The sequence below is a fragment of the Vicugna pacos genome, chromosome 18, assembly GCF_048564905.1.
Source record: "Vicugna pacos chromosome 18, VicPac4, whole genome shotgun sequence".
Taxonomy (NCBI): Eukaryota; Metazoa; Chordata; class Mammalia; order Artiodactyla; family Camelidae; genus Vicugna; species Vicugna pacos.
In genome coordinates, this window is record NC_133004.1 from 15,428,701 (window position 1) to 15,434,700 (window position 6,000).

The following is a 6,000-nucleotide window of genomic DNA, read 5'->3' on the forward strand; positions in this document are numbered from 1 at the left end:
CCCTTACACACCTGACTTATTTAAAACACTCCTTTAACCTAATTTTAAAAAAAGAAAACAAGCTTTAACGTCAGGAAGAGATGGGTTTGAAGCCCAGCTCTGTCATTTATTGTGTGACCTTGGGCACACTACTTGACCACTCTTTTCTTCAATTTCCACATCTGGTAAGAATATCATCTGTTTCTAAGTGTTGGCAAGAGGATGGGCATATATCTGGATAAAAATATAATACAAAAAGACACATGCACCCCAGTAATCACAGCAGCACTATTTACAATAGCCAAGACATGGAAATAACCTAAATGTCCATCGACAGATGACTGGATAAAGAAGATACACACACACACACACACACACACACACACACACACACACACACACACACACACAATGGAATACTACTCAGCCATAAAAAGAATAAAGTAATTCCATTTGCAGCAACATGGGTGGACCTGTAGATTGTCATTCTAAAGGAAGTAAACCAGAAAGAGAAAGAATAATACCATATGATATCGCTTATATGTGGAATATTTTTTAAAAGGCACAGACAAACTTATTTACAAAACAGAAACAGACTCACAGACATAGAGAACAGACTTATGGCTACCAGCAGGTAAAGGGGTTAGGAAGGGATAAATTGGGAGTTCTGAATTTGCACCTCTTGGGAAGTGATGGAAATGTTAGGTATCTTGATTATGACAGTGGTTTCATTGGTGTATACATCTTCAAAACTCATCAAAACTCATCTGAAATATGTGTGGTTTACTGTATGGAAATTATACCACAACAAAGTTGTTTTTTTTAAAAAAGAAGGTGGAACAGGACTTCTGGATTGGAAGGCACCTGCACAGCCTAAAGGAGGAATAGTGCTCTAAAGGCATCATAACAGAAATGGAGTGCTGAGGACTGAACCCCAGGGCAGGGATGGCTGTGGGGTGGGGTTGGAGGCAAACAAGGTTCTGGGTGTGGGCCCCAGGCTGGCCAGTGCGTCAAAGGCTGAGACTGGACAAGTGGCTTAACCCCTGGCAGCTTCCCCTTCTCCAGCTGTACACGAGTGGGGATTGGATCATGCTAAACCCTGCCCTGTCCCACACAGAATTAGAACATTCCATCAAAGGAAGAATGTTAATCTCCATCATGGTTGGAGATTTTTAGGGTGGGGGATAATAAAACAATCACCCTAGTAATCCATGAAGATATTTTTGCTGTGGAAGATTCTAACACTCCAGGGGTAGGGGTAGAGATTAGTGGTAGAGTGCATGCTTGGCATGCACAAGATCCTGGGTTCAATCCCAGTGCCTCCACTAAGGGGAAAAAATATTTTTTAAAAACTGAAAAAAAAAAAGATTCTAACATTCCAGACCTATGTAGAGCAAACTGTAAAGTCCTTCTTCATCAGCTTCCACTATCAACAGTCTGAAGCACACCCTTACAGTGTCTTTTCTTTGCATTTATGTAAATAGGACTAATAGCTAACATTAACTGGGCGCTTACCACATGTCAGGGACTGCTCCAAGCAATTTACGTAGATGAATATATTTAATGTTCACAACAACCACATGAGGCAAATTCTGTTATTATCTGTCTTTTACAGAGTGGGGGATCTCAGGCCCAGAGAGGTGAAGTAACTTCCCCAAAATCACACAGCTTCAGAGAGGAGGAGTCAGAATTCAATCTCAGGCCACCTGGCCCCAGAATCTATACAGGTAACCATTGCACTCTGTTGTCTCTGTTATATTTTCTTTTTTCCATAAGCTGAGTCATACCTTGTGCATGTTTTGCATCTTGTTTTTCACATTTGGTACATTTTTGAGAGCATCTCATGTCAATTCACACAAGTCTACTTCTCTCACTTTAATAGTGGCATAGCCCTGCATGGTATTCCACAGTAGAAGATGCTGTAATCTATTTATTGATTCCTTATTGATGGACTGTTAGGGTGTTTCCACTCTTTCATTTTTACAAACAATCCTTTGGCCATCATCGCTTGAACATCTATCTTTGAGCACTCATAGATATTTCTAGGGATTTCTAGAAGTGAGGATTTAAATCCTCAATATATATTGTGATCCAAATTGTCTTCCTAAAAGGGTGCCCCTGTTTAAACCTTGTCATCAGTGTGTGAGCACCTGGTCCCCACACCATTGCCAACACTGGATGGATATAGCTTTCGTTTATTTTGTCACTGAATGGGGGAGGTGGGAAAGTTGTATCTCGTTGGATGTTTTACTTCGCATTTCCCAGATGACCAGTGAGCTCAACATCTTTCCAAATGTGTAGATTGATCATTTCTATATTACCTTCTGGGAATGCCCCATTAGAGTCGATAGGACTGTGGATAGCTAACATTTCTTTCTCAGTGCACCCCAATTCCATCCTGTTACAGCCATTTATGTTCCAGCTGTCCAAATCCTCTCCTCTTTCCTGTGATAATAGTCCCCATGTCCCCCTTTTTGCCAATCTTCTGTGTAGTCAAATTCACAGCCTTTGACCCACAGGGAGCCAATGGGTCCATCCCCCAGGCCATGGTAATTAGTTCAGGGCAGAGCTCATGACCCAAGAAGGGCCAGCCAGAGAAAACAAGGCCCCATCTCTGGACAGAGAAACTCTGCCTTTCTCTACATTTGGTTTGGTGACATAGAGGACCTGAAGTTGCCAGGGAACCCCAAGAGAAGCTGGAAAATGAAGACATCACAGAACAGGCAAAGCCACAGAAAGTCAGAGATTCTGGGTCTGGGTGTTATTATTATCTGAGTCCCTGCATCCAGTCTCATCCAAAGCCAAACCACACCTGAACTTCCCGGTTACGGAAGGGAATACATTTTCTTGTCTTAATTAGTATTATGTTTAGACAACTTAGGTTGAGATTATTGGGTTTGGGGCTTTCTTTTTTCTTTTTCTTTTTTTCTTTTTTTCTCTTTTCACCTTGTGGTGGGTCCTGATTGATCCACATGCCTGGAAGGAAGAACACAGACTCACATTCAGTCAAACTGAGGTTGGAAGCCCCATAAAATAGACAGGCACCCCCAGGCAGGGCCACTACTCTCCTGCCAGCACTATCCCCTTCCCTGGCCCAGCGGCTTTATCTCACTTTTTGCCTCTGAAACTACTTACTTCTAGGAAAGTGGAACTTACCCCTAAACTTCTATTGGCTCCCTGAGCTAACTCCTGATTGGTCCATTTGTAGTGCTTCATTTGCATGGAGCTCACTCCTGATTGGTTATTTCTCTCACTCCTGACTGGTCCATTTCCCTCACTCCTGATTGGTTATTTCTTTCACTCCCGATTGGTCCATTTTCCTCACTCCTGATTGGTCCATTTCTCTCACTACTTATTGGTCCACTTCTACAAAGCTTGTTCCTGATTAGTCACCTTTGTTTTACCTTATTTGCATATAGTGTTACAAAATGTTACAAAGGCTAGACCTGTAGCCTATAAAAATCTGTGTAAAACTACAGACAAGGTCCACAGCTTGGAGTGTTAACTCCTATGGGCCTGCTGGAGTAAGAAACCTGAGTTCTCCAACTCTGAAGTGCTGCTTGGTCTCTCACCCAGATCCAGATTGCTGTCACAACTGAGCTGTAACACTGAGCTGTAACACTGAGCTATCACATGCTTTTCTGCAACAAAACATGACTCTCAAGCCATAGATGGGCTTCCAGGCCCGCCCAGGAGAAGTGAAGTGCATTTTTCTTGTTTTTAATGTGAAACCCAATGGAAGGCATGAGCCCAACTGTTTTGGAGGGAGTCAAGGATGGTACAGAAAAGACAAAACCTGGCCCTTGGATCCTTGGAGACTTTATTTTTTTAAAAAAGAAGAAAAAGAGAAGCCTTTGCAATCTGAGCAAACAGCACGGGAGGCAGGAAGGAACAGACGTGCTCATTACTTTTTGTTTGACTCTGGTTTCCTTGTATGGTGGGGGCGGGGGGAGGATGGCAGGGGCGCTAAGCGGGCTGGTGGCTCTCCTTTGTGAAAAGAACCACAGCTGTCACTGAGAGAGGCTTTTACACATTCTGCAAACAATTGTCTCTGAATTCTAATTTTTGTTTTCCTAATAAAAATGGCTGCTCTTGAGATTAGTCAGAGGTCCCCAGGCTGGGAGAGAGGAGGCTGTGAGCTGCTGATAACATGGGCCAGGCTAGCATTTCACCAGATGGAGGGAAGTGGGGAAGGACAGAGGAAGAGAGAGAAGAGCTTGGGGCTCCCAGTGTCAAACCCTGACTCCCTCACTTACGAGCTGGTCCAGTTGGTTGCTGTGACAGCAACACAAAGTACCTCCCAAATTTAGTACCCTAAAACGACCATTGACAGTGCTTACAGAGGCTGTGAGTCAGGAACTCAGGCAGAGCACATCAGCTGTGGTGGCTTGTCTCTGCTCACCCTTATCTTGTGCTGGAAGACTCAGAGGCCAGCAGCTGAATGGTCTGAAGGCTCCCTCCCTCACACATGTGGAGGTTCACGCTGCTTGGAGGCTGGGCCTCTCCGTGTGGTCGCTTGGGCTTTCTGACAGCATGGTTCTGGGTCCAGGGCCAAGCCTCCTCGAAGAGAGGTAGCTGGAAGTTATGTCACTGTTCCTGACCTAGAGTCACTTCCCCCGTATCCTCTTCCTTAAGATAGTCAGGAGGTCCTGCCCACGTCCAGATAGAGAAGAAGTAGAGTCTATGTCTTGATGGAGAGCAACAAGATCCTGGAAAGGCATATGGGGCTGGAAATAATTGCTGTGACCCCTTTTGGAAATTACCATCTGCCACACTAACTGCATGAGACACCAGGCAGGTTGCTTCACCTCTCTGGGCCTCGGTTTCCTCATCAGTAAAATGAGGATAATAGTGTCTACCATGTAGAGAGAGAATCACGTGAAATAGTGTCTGGAAAGTACTTAGCACAGTGCCTGCATCTGCAAGATAAAGAACTCCAAGAACTGCAAGGATAAAGAACTTCCGGGCAACCCCAGAAGGCAAGGAAAGATCCTTCCCAAGAGCCTTCAGTAAGAGCATGACCTCAACACCTTGATTTCACACTTCTGTCCTCCAAAACCACAAGAGAATAAATTCCTATGGTTTTAAGCCACTCAATTTGTGGTACCTCGTATGGCAGCCCGAGGAAGCTGATACACAGGAGGGGAGCCAGGACGTTTCCACAAGTTCTAATCCCAGAGCTGCCTCTGATCAGCAAGTGATGTTGGCTTCTTCCCTTCCACCCTCTGAGTCTGTTTCCTCATCTGTAAAATGAAGGGGCTAGATTTGCTGGTTTCTAACTTTCTTTCCCTCTTGGGATGCTTTGATACATATCTATGACAAAACTCCAAAACCCATTGTCTTCTGAATGTTCTGGAACTGTGACACAGAGATAAACACATGATACTTGGTTATGAAGCAGATCTTTTTGCCTTTGAACCCTGAGGTTCCAAAAAGATATCCCAGACCCTCTTTCTCCAGTTTCTCCTGGCTAACTTTGTTCTCTGGTTAAACATTATTTTTAAGTTAATTTGACAAAAATAGTGTAGGTGTTATTGTTAAAACAACAATGATGGTAAAAGTACCAAAGAGTGTAAGTTTAAATAAAAGTAATCTCCTCACAGTCACTAATCCCACAGTGATGTGATAAAGACCATTATGTTTGGTCTATATCCTTTCATGTATTTCTGTTAACATATTTGATAATCTGAACACAACATATGTGTTCTACAAAAATAAATGCAGGTACTGGGTGTATTTTTTTAAAAGTGAGTTCAGGTGGAATGAACCCCTTTACTACCTGCCATATTCAGTTAACATATCCGGAGATCAGATGAGGGCTGACGCCTGGACCACTGTATTGCACAACTTCAGAGGGCATCTCGGTAGAGAACAGAGTGAATGGGTCGGAGAGGAATCATCACAAGGAATACCCAGGCCTTGAAGATTCAGCACTGTGGACAGGGGCACAGCTCTCTCCACCCCTGGGAGTATATTTAGGTTTTGGTAAATGCAAAGATGACTAAGATATAGACATTGCCC

At 43.7% G+C, this 6,000-nt stretch overlaps 1 long non-coding RNA gene across 1 annotated transcript; it reads right to left on the reverse strand.

The window, feature by feature from the left end:
* Nucleotides 1-1,839: 1,839 nt before the first annotated feature.
* On the reverse strand, nucleotides 1,840-5,356 carry LOC140687032 (uncharacterized). Its single transcript, XR_012061051.1, has 3 exons — nucleotides 5,087-5,356; nucleotides 4,320-4,688; nucleotides 1,840-2,955 (listed from the first exon to the last, which is right to left on the reverse strand). It is a non-coding gene; the product is annotated as an uncharacterized lncRNA (long non-coding RNA).
* Between the last annotated feature and the right edge of the window lie 644 nt (nucleotides 5,357-6,000).